Here is a 15998-nt window from a genome sequence, read left to right on the forward strand (position 1 = left end):
ATTTATATATATATATATATATATATATATATATATATATATATATATATATATATATATATATATATATAAATTGACTCACTTACACACAAAAAAGTGTGTAGACACATGTTTACACTATTTATATATTTATATATATATATATATATATATATATATATATATATATATATATATATATATATATATAAATTGACTATATACAATATATATATATATATATATATATATATATATATATATATATATATATATATATATAAATTGACTATATATATATATAATTTTGAGGCCCCCATTACAATTTATTTTTTTACACTTTTTTGTGTGTGAGTCAATTTTTATATATATATATATATATATATATATATATATATATATATATATATATATATATATATATATATATATATATATGCATGTATATGTATATATACATACTCTGTATATATATATATATACTCTGTATGTATATATATATACATGCTCTGCCCCCCTCCACAAGGGAGAGGGGGGCAGAGCAGAAAAGAAAAGAAACGGCAGATCAACTGGTCTAAAAGGGGGGTCTATTTAAAGGCTTGAGTATACAAATGAGTTTTAAGATGGGACTTAAATGCTTCTATTTATTATTCTAATTATGTGCTCCAATCACTCTATCACAAAAAAGTATGAGTTGTAGAAATTATTGATATCAAAATATATGAAAATAAATAATGTATTCCAAAATGGAAGACACCGGCTTACAGGAGGGGGAAAAAAACCACGGCAGCCTGATATTAAAATGGTTCAGGAGTCAAGTAGAACAAGTCAAGTGGCTGCGGGGCAAAGGAAGGAGAAAGAAAAGAAGCAGGTCATTCTTAAAAGCTAATGGACTGTCAATGCTCCTATTGTAATATGTCGAATGTTATGAAATATGATTGCTTCATTTGAGACGGTGCCATTAGTCATTGACTATCCATTGACTAGCACTCATTTTTTTTTTAAATCCATGCGGGAAATACGCACATTCGTCACGCCGAGTGTGGCTTCATCTGAATGAAATGAGTTGCTGTCAATGGTGTGGTTCTTCCCCACGAAAAAAGGTCCCACTCTTGTTAAGCCACACTGTATCCCAAGGGATGTTTTGTACACACGAGCCGCTACATTTAGCGACAGAGAGCTTGATCCATCCTGAAAGGGGGATTGAACTCTCGCAAGATGAAGACGTGACATCTTCTTCGGCTTACTTGATGTCAGTGATAGGACAGCTCACTTGTAGATCGGGCATGTTGCCAGCCACCTCTCTCTCTCTCTTTCTCTCTCTCTCTACGGGTCCTCAATGTTGTCTCTGAACAGAGGCCAATGACACAGATGACATTGGGGGGAACCCGTCACCTGTTGGACGGGACAATCATACGGGGGATGCATGACTGAAGTGTGTGTGTGTGTGTGTGTGTGTGTGTGTGTGTGTGTGTTCTTGTATGTCTACCCTTCTTGAGACATCAACAAGGAAAAGTACCTTCCGTATGAGGACCGGTGAACAAGTTAGGACCGAAATCATGGTCCCAATACGGAAAACCATTGATTCTAATAGAGAGCCAAATACTAGAGTCCGTGAACATTGCTCCAAAGTTGGAATTTTTTTTGTGGATTTAATGTGCATACACAAAAGTAAACATTGACAGGTGCAAAGGCAACAATATATGATCAAACAAGACGGCAGCTAAAGAAGGACGTCCCTATTCATCCTGATTTTACGACTTCCGGCGCTGACGTAAGACAACCCGCGTCCCATATGTGACCATGGGATGAAAAAATACACTACGGTACTAAGACTATTGTCAGAAAAATTGGATGTAAATTGTCAAAAAACTTTCCGTTCTCTGAGTTCCCAGTAGACAGACAAGAGGCTGTCTTTGTTGCACCAAGCCAAAGGCTTGTAAAATTCCATTTTGTACGATGGGAGGAGATGGGAGGGGTTATCTGTTTTGATCCAAGACCTGCCCAAGCTCGATCCAGGACCAGTCCAAGCCCGAGGCATCTTTTTCTTTCGTGTTAATGTCACACCCCCCCACCCCCATTCCTTTAGAAACAGCTGTTATGTAAACAGGGACAGTCCAAATAAAAAGAGGTGGCGTACAATTTTTCGCCAGAGCGTGCTGGACGACTGTACAGAGAGTACAGTCCAGACGTTTCTCCTCAAATTGAGCAAAATTGAATCCCGTCTATGTTTATTTCCTTGCTTCTTGTCTGTTTTAATAGATGTCATCAATGTTTGAACCTGACAACTATAGTGGCCATTAGCAGTTAGCTTCTACAGCTGGGTTGGCCCAAGTGCGGCACAGGGGCCATCTGTGGTCCGTGACTTGTTTGTCATCGGCCTTAAGCACATTACAAAAAACAAAAAATAGAGATCTCCTTTGCACCCTTGGTGGTGAAATCTATCAAAATGAGGGTGGTCCCAACAAGGAGGGGTTTTTCAAATTGACTTTGTGTCAGTTTTAAAAGTGCTTCCCCTCTGGTCAACATATGAAATAACAAGTGTGTGTACAAATTTGAAGTGCTCCCCCTCTGGCCAACATATGTAATAACAAGTGTGTGTAAGAAATGTAGATGCGCCCACTTTGGCCAAAATTTAAAAAATTATAATAAATATGTACATAGAGACATACTGTAAAAATTTGAAGTAAATGATAAATAATGAGGGCAGCACAGTGGCAGAGGGGTTAGTGCATCTGCCTCACAATACGAAGGTGCTGAGTAGTCTGGGGTTCAATCCCAGGCTCGGGATCTTTCTGTGTGGAGTTTGCATGTTCTCCCCGTGACTGCGTGGGTTCCCTCCAGGTACTCCGGCTTCCTCCCACCTCCAAAGACATGCACCTGGGGATAGGTTGATTGGCAACACTAAATTGGCCCTAGTGTGTGGATGTGAGTGTGAATGTTGTCTGTCTATCTGTGTTGGCCCTGCGATGAGGTGGCGACTTGTCCAGGGTGTACCCCGCCTTCCGCCCGATTGTAGCTGAGATAGGCTCCAGCGCCCCCCGCGACCCCGAAGGGAACAAGCGGTAGAAAATGGATGGATGGATGGATAAATAATGATAAATGGGTTGTACTTGTATAGCGCTTTTCTACCTTCAAGGTACTCAAAGCGCTTTGACACTACTTCCACATTTACCCATTCACACACACATTCACACACTGATGGAGGGAGCTGCCATGCAAGGCGCTAACCAGCACCCATCAGGAGCAAGGGTGAAGTGTCTTGCTCAGGACACAACGGACATGACGAGGTTGGTCCTAGGTGGGGATTGAACCAGGGACCCTCGGGTCACGCACGGCCACTCTTCCACCGCGCCAATAAATTAAAAACCAATTAAAAACAAAAAAAATTCAAGAACAAAAAAATTTACTAAAAGCAGGCTTTTTCTCACAATGTGTCGACTTTTTTCTTATAAAATCGGGAACAATTTCTCATACTCTTTCTGCTTCTGTAATGTTGCAATATTTTCTCGTAAAAATTTTACTTTTTTTATGTAAAACTATTACTTTTTCATGCAGAATGGTGACATTTGTCATATAAAATTCTGACTCTTATCACAATAATTGCCAATATTTTTGTTGTTCTTGTAAAATAGTGAAATTTTTTGAGGAAAATTATGACTATTGTCATAATTTTTGCCAAGCAAAGTTCCGATTGTTATTATAATATTGCCAACATTTCCAAAGTTTTCTTATAAAACTGTGACTTTTGTCGAGTAAAATTACGACTCTTTTCATAAAATTGCCAAATGTTAAGCTTTTCTTGTAAAATTGCGACTGTTATTGAGTAAAATTCCAACTTTTATCATGATATCGCACAAATGTTTCGTTTTTCTTGTAAAATTTTAAATAGCGTTGAGTAAAATTACGACTTTTATTTTAATACTGCCAAAATTTGAAGATTTCTTGACCTTTTGCTTGTGAAATTCCAACTCATTTATCACAACTAACTTTTTTATATGTGCATAGTATGTATATATTATTAATGTTGGAAATACAAATCTTTATATATCTGGAAAGGGTGGTCCTAAAGAGGTAGGCATTTTTTGGAGGTCTCAAGAAGGTCACAAATACACGAGAGTGTGTGTGTGTGTGTGTGTGTGTGTGTGTGTGTGTGTGTGTGTGTGTGTGTGTGTGTGTGTGTGTGTGTGTGTGTGTGTGTGTGTGTGTGTGACTTGTGAAGGCAGCAGCCAGAGATCAGGCCTGAAATCCACCCTGTGACAGACATGATCAGCATCAGCAGCACATCTTCAGTCCAGATCACGTTCACAGTGAGGTCATGCCAGGCAGAGACACCATCACACTGTCCACTTGGACACATGCTGCAGTTCTTCTTACAATGTTAGCGACACAAACAAGTCAACATGTGTGTATGAGCAACGTAAACAACAACAGCACCTACTCCACTGCAGCAGGCATGTGCAAACTTTTTCCACCAAGGGCCAAATACAATTTATTAATTGTATTATATATATATATATATATATATATATATATATATATATATATATATATATATATATATATATATATATATATATATATATATATTTACTTGTAAAACGCTAAAAATCTATTTGAAAGAAAAAGCTTGATTGTATTATCTCAGGTTTTTCTCTATTTTCTCTATTTCTCTACAACTTGCTCACTGAACGTTGTGGATATTATGAAAATAAAATAAAAACGTTCAAAATGACACCCATTTAAAGCGATTACAATGCATGATGGAAAAAATGCAAAACACTCTCCAAACATATTCATATTTGGCACATTTTAGCTGCTTGATATTTCTGAGTGATTACAAAACTTTGAAGAGGTTGTCACGGAAGTAAAGAAGGTAGGAGTCGTCGAACTTTCACATACTCTTAATATCCAATTATATTAATTATATATCCATTATATTAATATAATTTGCACACACACACACATATACATATATATATATATATATATATATATATATATATATATATATATATATATATATATATATATATATATATATATATATATATATATATATATATATGTTAATGTATAATATATACATATTATACATTAATTTATTGTACTTTAGACACACCTGGTGTACGAAAATATGTGTATTTTTCATTCATTTGAAACATCACAACCTGGCTGTAGGTATGATTTTTTTCATAAATGGGACTTAAAAACCAAAAACAATTGTTTTGTTCGACATTTCCATTTTTTGTATTTAAAAGAAAAAATCCATGTTTTTGGTAATTGACTTTTTTTTTATTAATAGAATGGGAATTGTTTTTAGTGTTTTCTTTATATAATTCTTATTTTTAAACACAAAACATAGAAAAATTAAAAAGAAAAAAAAGTGTCTTTTTAAATGGGAAAAATCAAATAGAAATTAAAAAATAAGGTTTGATTTATGGTCCGTGTACCTTCCGTTCATTCTATTTCAAATTCTTCTTCTTATTATAATTTTTTTTTGTCCTGTCCAGCTACTCAGGCAAATCATATAGTTGATGTTGATGCCCATATCGGCTGTACAAAGTTACTTCACAAAAGAGAAGTGTGGGATACTTCTCTTGTTGCCTTATTTGTATTTGACTTTATTAAATGGAGTTATATTATTATTTGGTGCAGCCAGGCCGGAGCAGGAGGGGATAGAAAGAGAAAAAAAGGAAGACAGAGGGGGAAATTGTAGAGACAAGAGGGGGATAAGACAGAGAGACAACAACAACAACAGCAAACACAACAACAACAATAACAACAACAATAGAACAACATCAGCAAATAGGATATGTACAAATATGATGGTAAAAGTGATAGCAAAGAAGCAGTTAGTGAAATAAATAATAATACAGAAATGACAATGAACATTATTACACTACTAAATGGAGCAATACAAATACCAATAGAAATAGCACTATTGATAATGAATAATAACAATAATTACCTCTATTATCAACAATACAATTGTTCAAATGCAACAATACATATGTGTAATGATAACTGGAAATACAAAAAAAATCCATGTTCTTGGTAATTGACTTCTTTATTAATGGAATGGGAATTATTTTTGGTGTTTTCTTTATATAATTCTTATTTTAAAATACAAAACATAGAAAAATGAAAAACAAAAAGGGTTTTTTTTTTAAATGGGAAGAAATAAAATAGCAATAAAAATAAGGTTTGATTTATGGTCCGTGTACCTTCCGTTCATTCTATTTCAAATTCTTAAATGCAAATCAAAAAACAAATTTCGGACCATTTTTTCTATTTTAATTTCTGAAACAAACTTTGGACAACTATTTAATGACACTTTTTTAAAACGACAGTCAGACTCCTGCTGAATAAAGGTGTTACTGTTATGCTAAAAAATATGCTAAACGCAAAGGAAAAACTAAAATGCTCCTTCTGGTTCAATTTGTCATCACACAGATAACCACACATTTTTGCATTTTGGATGAAAATGTTTTCATTTCTGGAAAAATTTTAATCCATATAAGGAAAACAGCGCACAATCCAATGTTATGGCAATATTTTAATGAAAATCCACTTTTTATTGTTTGTTTAAAACTCTGCCACATATAATAAAAATCGAAATACGGCCCTAATTTTATTTTTTGATTTGCGTTTCAGAATTGAAAAAATAGAATGACCAGAAGGTGCACAGACCATTTATTATTGTTATATTTGTATTTATTTAAAAAAAGGGCTTGCTTTTCATTTCATATTTCATATCACAAAAATTGCTATAATCAGTCAGCAGGAGAATAAAAACTGACCCAAAAAAATATTTATTTATTTATTTATTTTAATGACACCGGTACTGGAAGTTGCTATTTAAAAACAAGCACTTGACTGACCTGTTGGAAAACAAATATTATGTTTTAGTATCTTGCATCAGAAAGACCAGATGGTGATGAGCAATATGTTTTTTATATATAAACACAAAATAAAACACCTGTGTTTTTTCCTACATGCCGGCCTGCTAGCTCGTCTTTGGATAAAAACAAAGAGATGTTGCTGGACCGTTTTTTTCCTTTCTTCTGACTGGTGATTTAAATTTTGGTTATATAAAATATAAAATGAAAAGCAGACCTTTTTTTAATCTAGTTATTGCTTATTTAAAAAAAAAACACTTTGTTTTTCAATTTTATTTGTTGTAGTTCAAAATGAAATTCAAATATACCAATCATTTTTTGTTTTTCAATTATATTCAGCAAAAGAAAATTCAATGATCAAAACATACACTGATCAATCCTGTTTCTTTATAATTAGCTTTTTTTTTTAAGTAAAAGACAATACTACGGAACCCCTAAAGGGACATGGGGGAAAAATGTTTTTTATAATTTTATTTTATTTTATTTTATTTATTTTTTTAGACATGAATCTCGTGTGCACGAGAAACTTTTTTAAGGTAAAAAAAAAAATGAAAAAATACAAAGCAAGGTTTTTTTTTTGTACCAACTAATAATTGTAACCTTTTTGAGCTCGGGGCCCAACTTTTCCACTGCATAGGGGCCCGGGGCCCACTCAAATGTAAACACTGGATTATTAATCTTACTCTTGATTTTAATCAAAAATTACATAGAACCTACTTTCAGTTTAACAGGATACACCCTGTCAAATGAAATTAAAGCATGTGTTAATCACAAGGATTATTATCAAGGCTTAGGTCAGGCTAATTACAGAAATATATACCAATCAAATATACTGCAAAAAGTGATTAAAAATACATTTACATACAATTGCAGTGCTAAAATAAATACATTTCACTAAATTGATAATAAATGGCATTAATATATATGTTTTTTGTATGCAATTTAAATGCAAATTATGCACTTTAGTCATATTTTTGTGCTTAAAGGGGCTGTTTGCAACATTTACACAGATGTCGACAGGGTGCTAACTTTCCAATTTATTTTAAGCGTTATATCCCGCCCTTTTACGGCTTCTAGGACGTAATTACGAAGGTACGTAACCCATGCATGCGCGTTAGCTTTGAGTGTTGTTAGCTATAAATAGTGATTTGGATAGCTAGCGTTAGCTATCATTCTCTTAGACGGCTTTTGCCTGGGTGGACGCGTTGATGAGACAGGGTGAGTGACAGCCGTAAACGCCAATCATTCCGACGGGCCGGAAAAAAGACGCATTACACAAACTTAGAAATTGCGAAAAATAGTTAAAGACAGTTATGGCACAAATGTGTTCTGTTAGACCACTAATGATAACAAAAAGTAGCCAATAGTGTTCTTGTTATATGTTTTAGTTTGAAAAATGTAACTGTGAGGAAGTTGCAAACAGCCCCTTTAAGAAACTTTTCTATGACTTTATCTCCAGACGTCTTTTGTTCGTTTGATATTGTCATTACTGCCACAAGTGGTGGAAAACTGTATTACAACTACGGACTGCTGCGGCCCATATGCTGAGAAACTGATATTTTCTGGCGGCTCAACAATTGCCCTATGGTTAAGAAACACTGACCTAATGGAATGTATGCAATAATAACACAAGCCAAATTGAATTATAGATCAGAATAATTTCCACCAATAGAGTAAATACGACACAACAGTAGTGGGCCTCATCCGTGACAACAACGACATGGACTACAGGGGAGGAGGTGAAACATCTGCTTGACTGGTGCAGAACCAACAACCTGGTCCTGAACGTCGACAAGACCAAGGAATGCATCGTCGACTTCAGGAAGCACCAGTCCAGCCACACTCCACTCTTCATCAATGGCACAGCAGTGGAGATCGTAAGCAGCACCAAGTTTCTGGGGGTGCAGATAACTGACAATATGACCTGGTCCCTCCCCCCCGTTCTCAGCACATTCTACAGAGGCACTATAGAGAGCCTACTGACCGACAGCATCTCTGTCTGGACTGGAGCCTGCAATGCCTCAGACTGGAAGTCTCTGCAGAGAGTGGAGAGGACGGCGGAAAAGATCGCCAGGACTCCTCTTCCTCCTATCCGGGAAATCGCAAAAAACCGCTGCCTGACCAGGGCTCAGAAAATCTGCAGAGACTCCTCCCACCCCCCCACCAAGGACTGTTTTCACTGCTGGACTCTATAAAGAGGTTCCGCAGCCTCCGGAGCAAAACCTCAAGATTCAGGCTCTTGAACGCATCATAATAATCCCCTCAATTCCACCCAAAAATGGATTAACTCGATGGAATATAAAGACAATATAACATACATCCATAAACGTGGATGCATATGCAAAAGTGAAATATTTTGTATCTGTACAGTAATCTAATCTGCACCTTATTGCTCTTTTATCCTGCACTACTACCAGCTGATGCAACATTCCGTTCTTATCTGTACTGTAAAGTTCAAATTTGAATGACAATAAAAGGAAGTCGAAGTCTAAATATTTGTGGCATACTGTATGTGAATTTGAATTATTCTGAGATAAATGTAATATAATTTTAAAACTTGGGATAGGCTCCGGCCCCTTTTCAACCCCAAAAAGAGACAAGCTGTAGAAAATAGAAAATAGTGATTATTTCTGTGATATTTGAGTTATGTAACTACAAACCCCGTTTCCATATGAGTTGGGAAAATGTGTTAGATGTAAATATAAACGGAATACAATGATTTGCAAATCCTTTTCAACCCATATTCAATTGAATGCACTACAAAGACAACATATTTGATGTTCAAACTCATAAGCGTGAGAACTAGTAGCTAAGAAACAGTAAATAATCGTCGTCATCAGTTGTGTGAGAACAAACTAGGAAGCCAGACCGAGTGAGGCCAGGGCAAAGACTAAATAGCCCTCTGATTAGTGCCCGGGCAACAGGTGCGCGTCCCGAACACTAACCAGAGGCAGGTGAAAGTAATCAGTTGACATGGCAACTGAACACAAACAAAATCAAGGTGCTGAAAACATGTGACTCAAACCTAAACAAACTATGATCCGGGCAGCGGATCGTAACAGTACCCCCCCCTTAAAGGACAGATTCCAGATGTCCCTTGACACGAAATAAAACTAGAACCCAAAAAACAAGAAACAGTTCAAGAGTCCAGGGAGGGTGGAGGGAGGATTTGGTGGTGGGTCGCCAGGCCACGTGTCCCCGAATCCACCGGGGAAGAGTCAGGTGGCGGCGGCGAGTGGAACGCCGCTGCCGCAGGCAAGGCGGGCGACCACGGAAAGGCCACATTCGTGGCTGCCGAGAAGGTGGGCGTGAGTGGCGCCAGAAGTTCAGCAGCCGGAGAGTTCTACGACTACGTCTCGGGTGTCGCTGCTGTTTGCGCCACTGGCGTCCATAAACAAACCTCCGAGAGCGCCGCTTGCGCAGCCAGACCACTCGAGGTCGCTGAGACGAAGACGAGGAGAGAGCAGACGTCGCCGTGGAAACAGGAGGAGCCGACGTCGCCGTGGAAGCAGGAGGAGCCGATGTCGCCGTGGAAGCAGGAGGAGCCGACGTCGCCGTGGAAGCAGGAGGAGCCGACGTCGCCGTGGAGGCAGGAGGAGCCGACGTCGCCGTGGAGGCAGGAGGAGCCGACGTCGCCGTGGAGGCAGGAGGAGCCGACGTCGCCGTGGAGGCAGGAGGAGCCGTCGTCGCCGTGAAGGCAGGAGGAGACGTCGTCGTGGCAGCTGGTGCAGGTACTGGTGCAAGTCTTGGAGCCGCGACTCGTGCTAGCCTCGGAGCCGGGACAGGGGTTGGTCTTGGAGTCGGTGCTGGCGTGAGAACCAGCCTTGGAGTCGGCGCTGGTGTGGGAACCAGCCTTGGAGCCGGCGCTGGTGTGGGAACCAGCCGTGGAGCCGGCGCTGGTGTGGGAACCAGCCGTGGAGCCGGCGCTGGTGTGGGAACCAGCCTTGGAGCCGGCGCTGGTGTGGGAACCAGCCTTGGAGCCGGCACTGGTGTGGGAACCAGCCTTGGAGCCGGCGCTGGTGTGGGAACCAGCCTTGGAGCCGGTGCTGGTGTGGGAACCAGCCGAGGAACTTGGCATGGTGGAGCTTGGCGTGGTGGAGGTACTGGAGACGAAGCTTGGTGTGTCAGCCGAGGTGCAGGAACAGGTGCTAGCCGAGGTGCAGCTGGAGGTGGCCTAGCTGGCGGTTGTGGCTTAGCAGGCCAAAGGACTGGTGGCGGTGGCCGTGCAGGAGGTTGCGGCTTAGCACGCCGAAAAACTGGTGGCGGTGGTCGTGCAGGAGGTTGCCGCTTAGCACGCCAAAAAACTGGTGGCGGTGGCCGTGCAGGTGGTTGCGGCTTAGTACGCCGAAAGACTGGTGGCGGTGGTCGTGCAGGAGGTTGCCGCTTAGCACGCCAAAAAACTGGTGGCGGTGGCCGTGCAGGTGGTTGCGGCTTAGTACGCCGAAGTTGTGCCACCGCACTAGCACAGTTCCCAGTACTAGCCCCCCCCTCAAGACGCGGATACCAGACGCGCTCTTTGCGGTTTGGAACCGTCTTCAAGGGTGGGTGGGGGGAGGTATGGAGGGGGGTATACTCTTCTTCAAATTGTCCAAATTGACTATTATCATCCCCCACTTGAGATTGGGTGGGAGCACAGGGGGAAAAAATATGTGCAGTGGGCGGAGCAATAGTCACTGGGGGCGGAACCAAAGTCACTGGAGGTGGAGTCTGAAAATCAGAATGTGACTATCTAGACTTACACTTAATAAAAATGTCCTGATAATGTCTTATCTTAGAATGAAAGTCATTTGGTATTGGCTGACAGAAAGAATTAGAAGATGGAAAAAAAAATTCTTGCTCAATGATGTCATCGGGAGTGGGCGGAGTTACCTCTTCGGGGGGCGCCAATGAAATGACGTCATTGTTGCAATTGTCCATGTGACTGACAGCCCAATCGGAAAACTGTTTGGCGAAGTGGTCGATTGGGTTGCCAAACATCTGAGGAGGGGAAGTTTGAGCTGCATGTAGCTTGCTTCGGTCCGGGGGAGGAGTTTGCAGGAGCGGCGCGTCTTGACAGCGAGGGGAAGACCTTCTGGCCGGCTTCCGCCTTCGCTGACGCGTCCCGTACTGCGGGGGTGTGGCGATGTCCTCGGGCCAAACGGAGTGGATTGGGACCAGCTTTCCGTTGGGACCCCATATCAGGTCCTGGCGCTCCGAGGGGGAATAGCGAAGAGTTTCCGCTTCCATTGCTCGCAACACCTCCCACGTACCTTCGTCAAACTCCTCAATGGCTGCTGCGGGAGAATTGTTATTTGCTGGCTTCCTACTGAAACGACGTGGTCGCATAGTGATGCGGGTGTGGTTCTCCCAAGGATGCAGACGGCTTCGGACACAGCTTGCAGGTAGGAAAAATGATTTATTTTAAACATAAATAATATGATGAATAAACAAAAGGGCTAGCGTGGGAGCTAGCAAACCAAAAGAGCCTAGCGTGAGAACTAGTAGCTAAGAAACAGTAAATAATCGTCGTCATCAGTTGTGTGAGAACAAACTAGGAAGCCAGACCGAGTGAGGCCAGAGCAAAGACTAAATAGCCCTCTGATTAGTGCCCGGGCAACAGGTGCGCGTCCCGAACACTAACCAGAGGCAGGTGAAAGTAATCAGTTGACATGGCAACTGAACACAAACAAAATCAAGGTGCTGAAAACATGTGACTCAAACCTAAACAAACTATGATCCGGGCAGCGGATCGTAACAGTGGCTTGGCATTGTCTTGCTGAAATAAGCAGGGGCGTCCATGGTAACGTTGCTTGGATGGCAACATATGTTGCTCCAAAACCTGTATGTACCTTTCAACATTAATGGCGCCTTCACAGATGCAGTGATTTCTCCAGATTCTCTGAACCCTTTGATGATATTACGGACCGCAGATGGTGAAATCCCTAAATTCCTCGCAATAGCTGGTTGAGAAAGGTTTTTCTTAAACTGTTCAACAATTTGCTCATGCATTTGTTGACAAACTGGTGACCCTCGCCCCATCCTTGTTTGTGAATGACTGAGCATTTCATGGATTCTACTTTTATACCCAATCATGGCACCCACCTGTTCCCAATTTGCCTGCACACCTGTGGGATGTTCCAAATAAGTGTTTGATGAGCATTCCTCAACATTATCAGTATTTATTGCCACCTTTCCCAACTTCTTTGTCACGTGTTGCTGGCATCAAATTCTAAAGTTAATGATTATTTGCAGTTTGAACATCAAATATGTTGTCTTTGTAGCATATTCAACTGAATATGGGTTGAAAATGATTTGCAAATCATTGTATTCCGTTTATATTCACATCTAACACAATTTCCCAACTCATATGGAAACGGGGTTTGTAAATATAGCACGACTCCATTGAAAGAGCCATGCCAGGAATCAAAAAGGGTATTGGTTTTAAAAGTTCCTGGAAAAGTTAGCGGGAGGGGGGGGGGTGGGGGGGACAAACGCCACCATGGCAGGTTTATTGATGCATATGCAAGTGGAATATAAAAAGTTGTTAGCCACCGGAAAGTGTAACCTGAATGCGTGTTCAATCAAAGCCCGGCTAAATTTATGGAAATGGCATAAGCGAGGCTTGTATTAGTTGTAGGCTACACCTGTGCTTGTCAAGGTACTCAAGTATGGCGGATAATTGGCTGTTGATTGCTGCCATTAACATGTGACGGCTAAGTGCATCTAATTCCCGTTCCATTTTCACGGTTCAATTTGATGTCGCCACCCACCCGTTTCATTCATAGGTGATTAGCCGTGCCGATAAGAAAAAAAAAAAAAAAAAAAGATTTTCCTTTTTGCACAACATGAAGAAAGCTACAGCGTGTAATTGACACCTTTCCATAATTGATATTCTCGGTAATAAAAGGCAATTTAAAGCTCCTGAAATGACGCTATAACGTGTCCGTCCTATTATTTACCGCGCTTCCACCGAGTTGTGTTTGTGGCCACGCTTTCCTTTTCGCACCTCTTTGTCTTGACAATTTAGCAATGGCGCTCACTTTGACTGTTTGCATCTCTGCAGCGTCGCCACCTCAGGGCGCCGAGGCTTGGCATCCCTTTGAGTTTTAATCTCGTCTGCCCGCATCCTCGCGGCTATTTCATCGGAGTTTTAATATGTGTATTTGACATTTTGCTCATTGAGGGCCCCCCCATATCCTTTATTTAATTGACGTGCTGTTGCCTTATGTTGTTTATTTGGTCCTTAGCGATGAAGATTGTGCCACCGACAGCAGATTGTATATTATGCATGTGAGGGGTGTTTATATTTGTTATTATTGTTTTTATTTATTTATTATCATTTTCCCTGTTCAGATAAATATCCCTCTGCAGTAGACACCGATCCTATGACATATATTTTCTGCATATATGGATAACTACAGTGCTAATCATAATGTTTACCGTTATAATAAATGAAACCAATAACTTCCCGACTACTAAAGATAATAATAATAATTGCATTCATGTCTGTAATGAACAAAAGAGCTTCGTTTGCAGACAGCCAAATGTCAAGTAGTTGTGCTGCTCTTTGTCTAGAGCTGCTCTCAGAACAGCTCGTGCAGAGGAATGGTGTGTCTGCCATCTGCAGGACGCTGGAGGAAGGACATGCATTTTTTTAAACAACAGAGACTCAAACAAAAACACTATTTCAGTGGTTCTCAAACTTGTACCACCTCAGAAAAGACTTCCAAGCACCACCATAATGACCAACATTAAAATACAGGATCATAGTAGGCCCAAGTAGTCATTAAAAACAAGGCATATGTTTTATCTATCAATCAATCAAAGTTTATTTATAAAGCCCTTAATCACAAGTGTCTCAAAGGGCTGCACAAGCCACAACATCAGATCCCACATCAGGGCAAGGAAAAACTCAACCCAATAAGTCTATTTAATACAAACTCCGTTTCCATATGAGTTGGGAAATTGTGTTAGATGTAAATATAAACGGAATACAATGATTAACGAATCCTTTTCAACCCATATGCAGTTGAATATGCTACAAAGACAACATATTTGATGTTCAAACTGATAAACATTTTTTGCAAATAATCATTAACATTAGAATTTGATGCCAGCAACACGTGACAAAGAAGTTGGGAAAGGTGGCAATAAATACTGATAAAGTTGAGGAATGCTCTTTAAACATTTATTTGGAACATCCCACAGGTGAACAAGCAAATTGGGAACAGGTGGGTGCCATGATTGGGTATAAAAAAAGATTCCATGAAATGCTCAGTCATTCACAAACACGGATGGGGCGAGGGTCACCACTTTGTCAACAAATGTGTGACAAAATTGTTGAACAGTCTAAGAACAACTTTTCTCAACCAGCTACTGCAAGGAATTTAGGGATTTCACGATCTGCGGTCCGTAATATCATCAAAAGGTTCAGAGAATCTGGAGAAATCACTGCACGTAAGCAGCTAAGCCCGTGACCTTCGATCCCTCAGGCTGTACTGCATCAACAAGCGACATCAGTGTGTAAAGGATATCACCACATGGGCTCAGGAACACTTCAGAAACCCACTGTCAGTAACTACAGTTGGGCGCTACATCTGTAAGTGCAAGTTAAAACTCTCCTATGCAAGGCGAAAACCGTTTATCAACAACACCCAGAAACGCCGTTGGCTTCGCTGGGCTTTAGCTCATCTAAGATGGACTTGATACAAAGTGGAAAAGTGTTCTGTGGTCTGACGAGTCCACATTTCAAATTGTTTTTGGAAACTGTGGACGTCGTGTCCTCCGGACCAAAGAGGAAAAGAACCATCCGGATTGTTATAGGCGCAAAGTTGAAAAGCCAGCATCTGTGATGGTATGGGGATGTATTAGTGCCCAAGACATGGGTAACTTACACATCTGTGAAGGCGCCATTAATGCTGAAAGGTACATACAGGTTTTGGAGCAACATATGTTGCCATCCAAGCAACGTTACCATGGACGCCCCTGCTTATTTCAGCAAGACAATGCCAAGCCACGTGTTACATCAACGTGGCTTCATAGTAAAAGAGTGTGGGTACTAGACTGGCCTGCCTGTAGTCCAGACCTGTCTCCCATTGAAAATGTGTGGCGCATTATGAAGCCTAAAATACCACAACG

The sequence above is a fragment of the Nerophis lumbriciformis genome, linkage group LG12 (assembly GCF_033978685.3).
Source record: "Nerophis lumbriciformis linkage group LG12, RoL_Nlum_v2.1, whole genome shotgun sequence".
Lineage (NCBI taxonomy): Eukaryota > Metazoa > Chordata > Actinopteri > Syngnathiformes > Syngnathidae > Nerophis > Nerophis lumbriciformis.